The sequence below is a fragment of the Manis javanica genome, chromosome 4 (assembly GCF_040802235.1).
Source record: "Manis javanica isolate MJ-LG chromosome 4, MJ_LKY, whole genome shotgun sequence".
Classification (NCBI taxonomy): domain Eukaryota; kingdom Metazoa; phylum Chordata; class Mammalia; order Pholidota; family Manidae; genus Manis; species Manis javanica.
Genome location: NC_133159.1, coordinates 166951478 through 166965986, shown reverse-complemented (window position 1 = coordinate 166965986; position 14509 = coordinate 166951478).

Here is a 14509-nt window from a genome sequence, read left to right as displayed (position 1 = left end):
TGTCATTAACTCCAGTGGGTTTCAAACTTGGTTTTAGCTCCATAGCCTTTTGCTCAAGCTAAATTCTATGGGGAAGCCCATGCATGAAGCTGTAGGGAACAAAGTTCTCTGGATGAAGAGGTGAGGAGCTAGATTCCTGCTCTTGGAGCCTCTAACTGGGCTCCTTGGAGCAGTCAGAAGACCACTGATTAAGCCAGCCCTCCTAATAGTAAAATTAAGGAAATGAATTTTGATTGGTGGAGAGACTTACCCAAGATCGCAGCTAGTAGAAGTTGAGCCCAGGTCTCCAGAATCCCATATTTTCCTGTTTCAACACACTAACCTGCCTTTGGAATTTTTCCCAAGTCCATCTCCTTAGAGACTTCTCTCTTGCTCACTCCCTACCATTGTCACTGCTCTTTTTTTTCCTCACTTACTTCTCCTTTAAAAAAAAATCACCTCCCCAACTTGAAATGCCAACATTCCTTCTCCATGTTGGGGCCTTGCCAGGTTTTCCTCCCTCCTTTTCTTTCTTCAAGTATTAATTATCCGTCATATGCATTTATGAGGAATTGGGAATTAAGTCTCCCAAAACGATTAAATCACTGAAAGTTTTTCCCTGTCAAAGAGGCTTATAATCCAGTTACACAAGGACATAAGCATCTAGGAACTAAGTAGAAAATGAGCACCAAATGCCACAGTAGCAGAACAACTTCATCTATGCAACATGCAGCTAGGTTCCAGGGCCTGCAGGAAGAGCACCCAGGCAGGGAAGCTTTTCCCTGGGGGTGGGCTGTAAGGGAGCCCTTAAAGGAAAAGATGCCCCAGGGTTGCTGCTCAGGCCCAGGGAGAAGGGCATGAAGAGGGGTTACCAACTCATTCGACAGACACTTACGGAGTGCCTGCTGTGTGCATGGCACTGGCTTGGGCCTTGAGAATACACTGAGCCAGACAGACATGGTCCCTCCCCTCATGGGGCACACAGTCTAGTGGCAAGACATACATTAAATACATTAAATAGTTGTATTCATGTGACAGGTAATAACCAACATTTATTAATGCAATATCAGTTACAATTATATTTGGCTGTGAGTTATGGAGACCAAAGAACAGCAGCTTAAGAGAAATGAAAGTGTATTCGTCCCTCCCCTTGAAGTCCAGAGGTTGGCAGCCTAGGGCTGGTGTGCGCTTGTTCTCCACAGGGTCCTCAGGACCTAGGCTCCTTTTGTCTTGTGGCATTGCAGTGTGTGACCTCTGTTCATGGTCTAAGATGGCTGCTCTGGCTCAGCCACCTCCTCTATTTGAGGAAATAGTTCTGGAAGCATTTCCTACTTGGTGAAGCTCCCCAGAAGCCAGCATGATTTATGGGGCCGCACTATGACATTGGGCTTGTTCATTTGAAAACAGAGCAAACTCCTGTCCTCTTAGTCACCCCTTCCCTCCCCCAGCCTCCCTCCTGCTGGGCCCATCAGTAAGGCTCTGCACTTGCCCCACTGAGGAGTGATATGGTACCAGGTGACTAACTTCCAAGATTATCTTTAACTGGACTGACTTCCAGTATTGTCCTCAGACAAACCAGGACTCAGACCATGTCTTAGTCTATTCAGGCTGCTGTTACAAAAGACTGTAAGCTGGGTGCATTAAAAAACAGACATTTATTTCTCATAGTTATGGAGGCTGGAAGTCAGAGATCAGCATGCCAGCATGATGGGGTTTGGGTGAGAGCCTTCTGCTGGCCTTCCTGCTGTATCCTCACAGAGACAGGAGGCTAGCTAGGGTCAGAAAGAGAGAGACGCTAGTAGACTAAGTCCATTATGAGGGCTCCACCCTTGCCAAAATACAATGATCAAAGGCCCCACCTCCAAGTGCTATCACATTGAGGATTTTGTGGAGATACAATTCAATCCCAGAGCAGACCTGGCACTTTCTAGGAAAAGGCTGGGCCCACTACTGAGCCCACTCCTCCACCACCCTGAGGGACCACTGACTGTGGCCCTGAGACTGGCACCTCAGGAAGTCAAGTAAAGGTGAGAGGAGGGGAGGAAGGGGCATCCCAGCTCTTGAGCAGATTGAAGGAGGGCTGTAGCCCCATAAGGACAGGGTGAAGGCAAGGGATGGGAGGTGTGGCAGCTGTTCTTGTGGAGGAGGAGATGACCGAATGTGCCCATAGGCTGGCTTCCTGCCTCCCAGAGATGGGTACTGCTAACATGGATCCTGGTACAGCTTCCTAACCACCCTGACCTCTGTGGACAGATGCTGTGGGGAAAGCCTCCTGCTGTATGTTCTGAGGATGGCTAACTTCACTGAATGTTCCCACTGACAGAAGGACTGAGCCAAGGCAGGGAAGAGGGAGGAGATTCAGGGAAGCCTCCTGCTTACTCCAGCCCCTCTGCTTCTTCCGTACCTCCTGCCTAAAGTCACTGTGTCTCAAGATCTCTGCCAGGGCTGCAGTCATCTGAAAGCTTGACTGAGGCTGGAGGTTCCCTTCCAAGGTGGTGCGCTGCTCACTTACGCGGCTACCAAGGTAGTGCCAGTTGTTGGGGGAGCCTCAGTCCTCCCCATACAGGCCTGTCCCCGTGCTCCATGATTAAACGTCCTCACAGCATGATGGCTGGCCTCCTCCAAAGTGAGCAATCTTAAGAGACAGATGGAAATTATCCTTTTTATGACCTAGCCTCAGAAAGCACATAGCATCACTTCTGTCACATAATGTGAATGCTTAGAAGTCAGTCACCAACCAGCTCACATTCAAACCTTTTGAAGGAAGAGGAGTCAAAAAATTTTCAGACATATTTTAGCTATGTTTACATATTTCAGGTAAACAGAAACCATTGTAGATATTTGAAACAAAAAAAATTTTATACAAGCAATTGGTGCTAATCATTGGAGGGGTTAGTGGTGGTGAAAGTTGAGGACGGGGGGATTGCACCCCACTAGCTTTCAGTGTACTTTGCTGTAGCTGTTTTCCATAGACCCACAGTTGCTGCTGCCACTCAGAACTCAGGGAACTTCTGGAAACCACTGCTGAGGTCATTGCAGCCCCACAGCCACAAGGCTGGTGACTGGTGGGGGAGTATGGAGGCCAGCATGCAGCCTGTTACATCTTCTGTTGCAGAGGAGGAAAGAATGGCTTCCACCTCCTTTCTACCTTCCAAATTTCACACAAGTACATTTTATTGGCATAACCCTGCTGTCAAGGGAATCCGTGAAATGTGGTTCCTGGGCTTCCAGCATCTGCAGAGAATGGGGTGGAAATTGGTATCAAGAGCCAACCAATGCTATTCAGCATACCTCCATATTACAGGTACGGAGAGAAGACCCCACCTGTGCTCAGAGGTATCCTAATATCCTGCTTTTTTTGTAGGCTTAATGGTGTTCAAGTCTTTGTAAAAGAGCTAGCTAAGTCAGAAACCTGGAAAGGTGTCATTCTAGCTGGAAAGTGGGCAAGGTACTGGATGCTGATGACATGCACTCATCCCCAGAGGTGTTTGGAGAAACACTTGGGAGTTTGAAAAATAATCTTTTTTCAGGAGTTATACTGAAAAATAACAGTCACTAATTAATTAACTAAAATAAATAAAGGGCTGATCCTGGACATCTCCCCTTGTCAAAAAGAAACAACCCAGAGGCTACTTAAAGCGGTAAGGAAAAGTTTCAATCAGTAATATACTATCTCAATAGTATAGGGGAAAGAGTCCATCGTGAACTGAACTCAACTGGGATTTGTACCAAGGTGATCAGATGTTTTAAAGGCAGAATGAGAGCATGGGGAGCGGGCAGCAGGGGCTCTGTGAAAGAGTACAAAAAGCAGGAACGGAGGGGTTGGTCCACAGGAAACCCAACTGGATGTGCTAACTGAACTTACCGAAGTCGGCTCCCACCGGCTCTCGCAGGCTGGGGGACAGGGGCCCTCTTCCGGTGTTGGCTGGAACAAACAGCAAATTTTTTAGGCAGCCTTGAGCTTTGTGAACAGGCACCTTAAGGGCCACTGGGGTCATCCTAGGGACTTGGCCTTGAGCTGTTAGAAACTTGGTTAGTGTTTGTTCAAGTCTGCTAGGCCAAGGCTGAACTGAGAAGAGGGCACAGAGCAGCCTGGCTAGAGTCTGTTCAAGGACAGGGGGTCACCCTCCAAACCCACCCGCCCACCCCTCCTGAGTCAGTCTCTGAAACAGAGGGACCCATTTAGCAAGGCTTTCACTCTCACTAAACTACTGAAGAACGGCAGGGAGGCAGGGAGGGTGGGAGGTGGGGGTGGCAGGGAGGCGGGGAAAGCAGAGGTGCTTTGGCCTCTGCAGGACTGGAGGTCAGCAGGGACTGGAGGGTAGAAGAGGCAAGGCAGGGCAGGGCAAGGGTGACCGGGGGCACCCCTGGCTTCCTAACCTTGGACTCCTAACATATGTAACGCTAGAGGCCGCCACCTCCACAGGGATCAGGGCTTCTCACTCCCAGGGAGCCCCAGGTGCAACCAACTCCAGCTTTAAGGTCCTGGTGGGAGAGACTGGGAGACTGGGAGGCTGGCAGTGGGGCACCAGCTTGGTCGGTATGGGGGCAGACTGCTCATTCAGGCAGAAGGGATGTCCTGAGCCTGAAGCAAAGTGGGAATAATGATTCAAGGCAAGGCTTTCTGTGTTAGAGGGCAATGTTGGGAAGAGCATTTGGTGCCACGCTGTGGAGTGTTTTGACTTGCAGTGGAAGGAGATTAAGACTTCAACCCTGTAAATAGTATGTGGATAAAATGAAAGTTCCTGTGGCCAGGATTCTCACCTGGCCCTGGTTGGCTAGCTCACTGCACACCTGTGGGCAATACATTGCCATTGACTCTATCTAAAGAGCTCTGCTCAGTGGTCTGGGCGACACGGTGGCATGGCTGCAGGAGAGCAGAGCAGAGGCTGGAGTGGTGGGAGCGCCGAGGACAGAGGCCCAGAGGATGGCTGTGTGGGAAGACTGTGCAGGCAGAGACCAGCTTGCTGCATGCAGACTCGCTCCGAGTGAATGGGATTTTAGTGACTGACCTGCCACTGTGGAAATAAAGTTGGGTGTAACCCTTTACTGTCATTTCTTTGGTCACACTGAATCGATTGTGAACTTTCCCGGGGCTGGAACCCATTGGCAAAACACAGTATAAAACCTTCGGGTGGATGAGGGCCACCCCCCAAGGATGGGGCAGAAAATAGGAACATGGCTCCCTGACACATGAGCCACCAAACTAGCACTGAACTACAGTATTTCACCAGATCATTACATGAGATATCAGTAAACATTCTTGTTTAACTCACTGCTGTATTGGGCCTCTGCTGCAGTAGCTGAAACTATCACCTAATAAAGGAGTGAATATCTATGTTAGCTGTTGCCACAATAATGTTATATAAGAAACCATCCCAAACACAGTGACTTGGAATAACAATTCTCACCAGTCTGCAGGCTGCCTGGCACAGTGAAGCTCCATCACTCTGTGGGCCAGGTCATCTCTGCTTCTCACTGGTGGTCTGCAGATCAGCCAGGGCAGCTCTTTGCCACTGTATTTGTTCTGGGACCCAGGCTGGAGGGGCAGCAGCTACCCAAGAAAAGCTTAAGGGGGCAACCAGAAACCCATCAGGCTTCTTCAAGCCCAGGCGCAGAGCTGGCACACTTTCATCTTTGCCCATTCCAGAGGCCAAAGCAGTTCGCATGGCCAAGCCCCATGCCAGGGGATAGGAAGTGAGACCCAGCAAGGGTGTGGGTGCAGGGAGGGGTGGGGATCAGGGCCAGTAATTCTACCTGTCCCAGGATGTGACTGGGTCCCAACCCCAGCTCCACTTCTCTAGTTGTCACCTGTAAGTGGAGCATCGTGAAAGATAGTGTCCAGCCATGTGAAGACCCGCCACAGCTCTCTGTTAGGTCAGGAACCCTGACAAGGGAAGAATCCCATCTCCTTCCTCCCCCAGCACCTAGTTCCAGGCCCTGTCCTCAAAGATGACTCACATTTCTGAGTGAATGTTAAGCCATTTCTTCATTCTCCCCATATGATTCCTTATGAAATACAGACTGACCTCCTAAAGGTCAGCACATAGTGCTGTATGTTTGCCCCAGAAGCTGCAAAGGGACTGTTCCGTTTGGAGCTGGGATTTGTATGCAAATCCGATACCAAAGCTTGTATCCCTTACCACCCCTAGGGACCTTCGAAGGAACAGGCTTACACAAGGTAAACATCAGACAGCTTAGTGGAATTTCTTTCTCTAGAGGCCATTTGAAGCTGAAAGATGCTCATCCCCTGAAATATCCCAAGAGGAAGGCTGGTTGGAGGCACCACCCTAGTCAGGGTCCCCATCACAGCCCCCACGGCTCCACCGTCTCTTGGACCTTCTCCTCAGGCCAAAAGCAAAATCAGCCCAGATGCTCCCTTCATTGCTGCCTTTCCCAGTCAACCTTGCGCATTAAAGGAGAAGCACCTGAAGGGAGCCGTTTGAACCCTAAAGAATGCTGCTCCCATCTCCACCGAATTCCAGGCGTGGGCATGTGAATGGGAGACTCATTTCAGGGCAGTGACTCATGGCAAGTCACTACCTTAACCTGTAGCGGTGGTTGTTTCCTGGGGAGAGAATGGGGAGGATGCAGTGCTGTGTTCCCTTATTTACCTTGGAATCTTATATCATGTTTTTAGCAGGGATTTAAAAGATAAAGTTTGAAAAACAAATTGGGAATTAGGAGTCCCTCCATAAGGTCACTTTACCAGGACAGTGACTTCCCTGGAGATGACTTTGCAATCTGCCTGAAGCAAAATAAGTTAATCGATATTATGATTTCACATTTAATTTTTTTTCATTTCTAGAATGAAAAAGGAAGTTAAAGTTTTAGCTCCTGCCACCATTTCTCTGCTCTTATGCAGGCAAAAAGGTGAAGTAATAAGTAGCAAGGTGAAGTTCAAGGGAAATCAATCAACTGCAGTCCTGGTTGCAGATTTTTTTTTCCTAAGAAATGTGAGATGATTGTAATTTTATTCTGCCTGAGTACACATGGCCAGAGTACCTGTTGGGAAGGTTATTCCCACTTTTGTAACTGCAATAAGGGTTTTGCAGAATGCACCACTTCTGGACGCCTTGCCTCCTGAGCAAGTTTGAGTACGGGAGTAATAGGGGGGTGAGGATCCTACCTGTAACCTGCATCCAGGCCAGTTAAGGTGGGAATAGGGGGACAGGGAGCTAGGCAACACCCAGACATGCTTTTAGAGAAAGAATAAACACAGACCCCAAGGGGATGGGAGACTGTGTATTGCTCTGTTCAAAAGGCAACCCCCGGAACAGTGATTTCCAAGCTGTGGCCACAGGTCCTTGGAAGGCCAGTTAGAGTAGGGGCCTCTCAATCATGTGCGCACTAAGCACTGTTCAGAGAGCAAATCCTGTGTCTCCTACGAATATAATTGTTGTATCACTAACATATATTGAGTGTAGGTGCACGTTGTCTCATTGAAATCTTACAGCTACCTGTGAAGTAGATCTTATTCTCCCCAGTTAATAGATCTGGAAACAGACTTGGGGTGCAGGTGGGGGGGTAAATAACTTGCCCAAGTTCACGGAGATAATATATTTATTCATCACCACTCTTTACGTTCCAAGTGAAAGAAAGATGCTGAAGCCAAAAGTGGAATACAGTATATTGGCTCTTATAATCGGGAGGCCTAAGGGCTTAAAGCTGCATCCAGGGCTCAAACAATGACCTCCTCTCCCCACCCACCCACACAACTCTGCTTTCCTCGGTGATGCCCTCTGCCTCAGCAGTGCCCCATGATGGCAAAGATAGTCCCTCCTAATTCCAACTCTGCACTGCTGGGGAGCTAACCTCTCAGAGGAAAGCCCCTCCTCTAAAAGCCTCTGATTGGCTGGCTTTGATCACATATCCAGGAGGAGGAGACCCCGATTGGCCAGGCATGGTCGTGCGCACATGCTGGGTGGGGCCTTAAACCAGCGCTTCAGTCCTGGCTGAATTGCAGGGAGTGGAGGAGGCTCAGTGAAATGTTAAAAGGAAAGTTCTGTCACCAGAAGATGAGGGGGTCAAGAGGGTGCACGGAGGATCAAAGAATGAAGTGAGACTGAACCAGCCCATAAGCCTAAAGTCCTAGCAGGCTTTCACATGTTCATAGATGCTATCGTGGTAAGTATAACACAAATTCCTTTAAAAGCCTTCCTGGTTGATAATGGGGGGAATCTAGTAACCACAATGTTGCCCGTGTGATTTTATATTAATGATACCAAAATAAAAAAATAAAAAATAAAAGCCTTCCTGGTAATTTTTGGTCCTTATGTATTTTTTTTTCAATGAATGGATACTAAAGGTATAACTATTATCCTGAGGTGCTCCAAAGACCTTTCTGTTTTTTAATGTTAGATAAACTTGATCCTTAACTTAAGGATGTGCTCCAGCAAAGAAGAGTGAAGAAAGCAACAGGGAGGCAGGATGAAGCCCAAGCCAGGCAGCCGGGAGGGGAGGTTCCAGCATGGCCGCTATGTGGCAGGTGGAGGAGGTGAGCAGGCCAAGGACGGGGCTCTGAGGGAACCGGGACCAGCTACTGCACCAGAACGCTGGAGGCGAGCTGAGGTATGATAATGGCAGGCAGCACGGAAAGACGGGAGAGGAAATTAAACACCTGGGGTCTGGGGAGGGAAATGCAGGACATTAAGAAGCTCTGGGGTGCACAATATTGACATAGTCACTATTCTGTAAACTTCATTCTCTGGAAAGAGTGACATAACTAAACCTCAAGAATGGGCTGGGACAGGGGTGTGAAAGAACTAACTATGTCATTAGGAAGTCAAAAGACAGTGTCTAAAATGGGTAGACCAAAACACCAGAAGTGCAAGGGATGTGGAGATGAGCACCATAAGATGGAAGCTGACACCTCGAAATAAGCAGGGCAGGGAGCTGGCTCAGGAGGCAGGGATGGTCTGGAGGAGTAGCTCATGGGTCATGTTTCATCTACATTTCATTTCAATTAGCACTATTTGAATATTATGTGCATAATATAATTTTTTTGTAGTTAATTATTTTATGATCTTTATTTTTTCCCCAGCTTTACTGAGGTATAGTTGACAAACAAAAGATTTTAAATCCATTTTTGAAAAGAGTGGGAAGAACCAGCTTCCAACAACAGAACCCTAGCTATTCCAATGTCAAGAGAGAGGGTTGCATTAGTACTAGTTTGGTGATTTCAATCAGATGCTGAGTAACGATGTATCTGTGGTTCAAACAAGAAAGGATCTCACTCCAGTGCTCAGAAGTGCAGTTAAAGGCAGGGTCCTGACTGGATCGGAAAGGTGAGAATTAGCCAGAGCTGTAATTCTGTGCTTACAGCAGACCAGAAACTTTGCTAAGGATACTATTTTCCCCAATTTACAGATGAAGAACTGAGGCTCAGAGTTTTGGGAACTTCCCTGAAGTCACACACTGGCCCCTCTGCCTGAGGCTAAAGGGCCATAGCGTGGTGTGACTGACTTCTCTTTCCTGAACATTAATAAAAGTCAATTTAGAAATTTCTATCAATACCATCTAAGGGGGCCTTTGAAAAATACTGACACTGTGGCAGCTGTCTCAGCCCCACACCTGTCGGGTTGCCCTGGGCCCCTCAGTGTTCTGGGAAGAACCAGCAAACAGTATGGGGTAGAGCTGGGATTCAAACCTAAGCACTCCTAGCTCCAAAGCTCACTTGCTCCACCACTGAACTTTGTTACCTCTCCAACTTGAGTCAGAGAGAGCTGGAGGAGAATCCTGCTTCTACCGTTTATTAGTTGTGTGTGCCCCCAAGTTACTCAACCTCTCTTAAGCCTGTTTTCTTACCTGTACTGTGGGGACCACCTTCTTGGTGGTTGATGAGGACAAATCACAATTCCTACCTGGCAAACAGAGCTCCTATTTTCACAAATGTTAAATCCCTTACCCCTCATCTCCTAGGTTAGGGCAGAGATTCTCACATTTTATTGTGCTTCAGATCCATCAATGGTGAGGGCAGAACAGAAGAGGGGAAGTGTCAAGCCTAAATTCCTTAGAAGTGACTCTTTAGGGTTGGGGTGGGGTTCAGGATTCTCCAAGTTGAACCTGTCCCAAGGGAATCTGGATGCCTGCAATTCTCCCATCTGGTTTTGAATAACTCTGGGTGGTGCTTGAAATCTAAGCTAACAGACCTGTGGGATGATAGCTGCCTTTGCAAATGTTTTAAGCCCTTCCTGTACTGGCCTCCATGTCTGTGCATTCCCCCTTTCCTTCTTATCTCCCTCTCATCCTTACCTCCTCCCCTTACTCTTTTCTTACTTCCTAGCTTCCTCTCCACTTCTTGGTGCACCCTCCTGCGAGCTTAGCCCCCACTCCTACCCACAAGCCCTTCTTTGCCAATACCTTCTACAGTGCCCTTTCCTCTACTCACCTGGAAGTCTCAGATCAAAAGTCACCACCTCCAGGATGCCATTCAATCCTTCTCCTCTGGTACCATACAACTTTGCAAGTGCCTTTATAATTTTCAAATTACATGGTAATGTGATGTTTTTCTCCTGGTTGGAGTCTACCTGGTGGACTCATGGTGCACAGATGAAATCCTTTGTGGAAATGTGCACCATGTGTATGCGTTTCCCTCTCTTTCATCCCCTGTAACTCCTGGGAATAATATTTCCCCAGGCTGGAGCAAATTACCTTTGCAACCGAAATCAGTCAAAGGGAGACATAAAGTGGAAGAAACTCATTTATTCCCTAAAAGCAGTTGTCCACTTCTGCTCGCCCATGCCTCCCATGACCCAGCTGCAAACAGGGACCACACCCAGCCTCTCCAGTCCAGATATGCCCTGGATCCCCTGTAATGATCACCTGTTGGTATGGAGATGGACCACTTCTCTCCACCCCTTGGAAATACCTATTGATATGGAGATGTATTAAGACCAGGTGAGAGATTCTGGAAATATTGCAACTTTGCCCCCTGAATTTTACAGACAAACCAGGTCTCTAAACCTTGGTGCTGTTCACAGCCCATCCTTTCTCCTGTAGATGTTGCAGCAGTCTAGGAACTGCCCTTCTAAATCTAAAAGAGACTTAGAGATGAGCATAATATCATCAATGTAGTGATACAGCTGTACCATTTGCAGTTTATTCCATGTGGCCAAGTCCTGGGCTACAAGTTCTTGACAAATGGTGGGACTGTGGAAGGACAGTGAATGTCCACTGCCAGCCTTCCCACATGAAGGCAAACTGTTCCTAACTTTCCTGTGCTATGTCAATAGAGAAGAAAGCATTAGCAAGGTCCACAACATAATGATATGTTCCTAGTTCATAACTGAGTGTGTCCATAAGGGCTGCTATAGAGGGGACCGCTGCCTGCAAGGGGGGTGTGACTTTATTCAATTCCCTGTAGTCCACGGTCATATACCAGGAGCCATCTGGCTTTCTTTCTGGCCACACTAGGGAATTAAAAGAACTGTGAGTGGACCTTATGATGCCCACCTTTTCCAACTCCTGTAGAGTTTCTCCAATTTCCTTGTGCCCTCCAGGCAATTTATACTGCTTAGTATTTGTCACTTGCTGGGGTATAGGCAGAACTACAGGTGGGTACTTAGCATGTCCCCTCAGAACTGCCTTTACCACACATACCCTCAGTCTGAACTCACCTGTGGTGGTCTGTAGCCACAGGCCCTGAAGGATATCCACCCCCAAAATATATTTTGGGATGGGAGAAATGTACACAGTATACTCCTTTGGGGGTAAACACCCTATCCCCAATGGGATTTGGGCTTTCTTCACTCTAATTGCCTTGCCCCCATAGCCATCTATCGCAGCAGGGTTCCCAGGAAAACACTCAGTGTTGCCATAAATCAGAGAACATTTAGCTCCCCTGTCCACCAGTGTCAGGATGCATTGTACATTCTCTGGGGACCAGTGAATTGCTAATTCTACATGTGGCTTCCAGTCTCCACCACATCCCCCAAGGTGGGGATCTTGAACCCCCTGCCTCAGTCAAACCACAGTGCCCAATTGTCCTCCTGAGGAAGTGAGAGCCCAGGCAGAGCCTGAGTACTGTCCCCCAGGAAGTCTTGCAGGGACACAGACTGGACATGGGACTTTGACTCCAGCTTCTGTGACCTGGACCTCAGTGGCTGGAATTGCTGCTCTGGCTTTAATTGGTGCCACAGTTCTAACAAGATCCTATTGGGCTGCCCATCAAGTTTTTCTTTCACTACTTCTGGCCTTTATCAAGTCAACCCACATCTGGATCCTTGAGACCTTCATGGGGCCCTTTGCACTTCTCCATTTAGTCGTAGCCCATACTTTCTTTTGTGCTCTTATTGTTTCAACCTCCCCTAGATTTGCTAAAGTATGAGTAGTCTTGCTTATGGGTTGTCCTATGTGGGGGGCAAGAATAGTCACTAGGGACCAAAGAGAGATGGGGGAGCTATATGGAGCACCAGATTTCTCATTCCTACAGTGAACAACTCCTCATCCGGGCCCTGGGAGTCCATATTATAGATGACATTTTTCATACCCAGCTTCCCTAACACCTGCTGGAGCTCTGCATGTGTTTTCCAGATAGTGGGTAAGTATGGTAAATTACCCTGGTTAAGCCAAACTTCCCTGATGGCTGCTGTCAGCTAGTCCAGAAGCACCTGATTCCCTGAGGTAAGACAGGAACTTTGCAACCTCTACCAGAGGGAAGGGTGAGTCATCAAGGAAGCCAATCTACTCATTTCAGAACCAGACATAACAATGCTTTCCTCCCCCATATTCCAGAGACGCAAACGTCATGTAAGCAGAGGTTCCAATGGCTTCTGCCTATACTGGACGCTCACGTCCACCAGCTCACCCTGCGTACAGGGGTGAAGCATGGAGTGCTCCACAATCTGGGGAGGGGCAGCTCTTCCCCCTGAGAAGCCTGCAATTGTTGCGTTTTTATTTTCTCAATTACGACCGGGAGGGCCTTTAATACAGGAGAGGCTGGTGCCTTGGGAGGTGGCCTCAGCAACAGATTGGCTCTCGGCCCCACTCCCTCATCCTCTCCCAACATCTCTACCATCTCTGGGGCTGAAGGCACTCTCTTTCCTTCTCCTCCCCCGTGGCCTCCAGCAACGCAGCTTCTCTGGCTGCCTTTTCCCTAGCTGCTGCTAAGGAATCTTCCAGCAGCACCACCCATCTTCTCAATAACGGTCTGTCTTCCTTAAGGGCATCCCATAGGTCATCACCCAGTTTCTCCAAGTGATGCTGAAGTGTGTCTCTCTCCTGCCAAAGTCTCTTTCTCTCCTTGATAACCCTCCCTGTCTTCTCCATAACACTTTCCACTATCTCGAGGAAAAGAGATCCTGCAATCCCAGCTGCTACACAGGCACTCAGGGCCTCTAAGCAGTCTTTTATCTCACAGAGGGCTAATTCCACAGTTTCAGGTGTCTCCACCCTTCCCTAGTTTTGGGGAGGCCCTACCCCTCTAGGAAGTGTTTTACCCTAGACCAATTTTCCACTAGGGGCTCTCCAGTTGGAAGCCAACAGATAGGGAGCTCCCGGGTGAAGCTGCACCCTCTACTGCTGCAGCCACTGGGACACCCCCTCCACTATGCACAATGGGGATTCTGGTCATCTCCCCACTGTCTCTAGGGAAAGCCCGCCCAAGGGTTGCACCCATGTAGACAGATTTTGGGTTCAGAAACTATAACTCTGGGGGGAAAATCCCGGGGCAAAATACTTCTGAAACAGAATCAGTCAAAGGGAGAAATAAAGTGAGAGAAACCCATTTATTTCTTATAAACAGTCCACTTCTGCTCCCCTGTGTCTCTCCCCACCAGGCTGCAGAAGAAGAGGCCCCCACCCAACCTCTCAGATACAGATAAGCCCTCACTCCCCCCTGTAACTACCTACTGATATGGATATGGACTACTTCTCTCCATCCCTTGTAAACGCCTATTGTGTGGAGATGCTCTAAAGCCAGGGGAAAGATTCTGGAAATATTGCAATTTTATCCACACCCACACCCACGGACTCCCACATTCAAACCCTCTCCCCAGGATCCAGTGTTTTCTTCAGCTTCACAAAGGGGTGCAGAGCAAAATGAAGACAACCCTACACACTTTGCAGAGAGGTAGAGATGCTTAGGAAGTAAGAAGACCTGATGTGGAAGCTCCTAAAAAGGCAAACAGGAGATATTCCGTGGGATTCCCACAGCTTTTGCAGACAGCAGCTGGGCAAAAACTTAACTGGAATAACAGGGATGTTGTGGGCTCCGTTTGTGCGGAGGGGGTGCTTGTACCAAGTCACTGATGCTTTTGCTGCACCAGTTATGACCAGAAAGGACCCTGACCTTTCCCGGAAGTATAAGGGACATCTTCCTTCCCGGAAAGGCCCAATGAGCGCAGGAACCCTGGACGAGATCAGGGGAGCTTGCTTGTTTCCCAGCTAGCCCTGTGGCGATACCCAAAGTCTCCCCTGAACCTACTCATACCGTACCTCTCCAGTGCCACCCACACTCAGACCCTAGGCTCCCATTTGACCAAAGCCTGCATGTGTGAAGTGTCTGACGCAAAGCAGGACATGTCCGGCT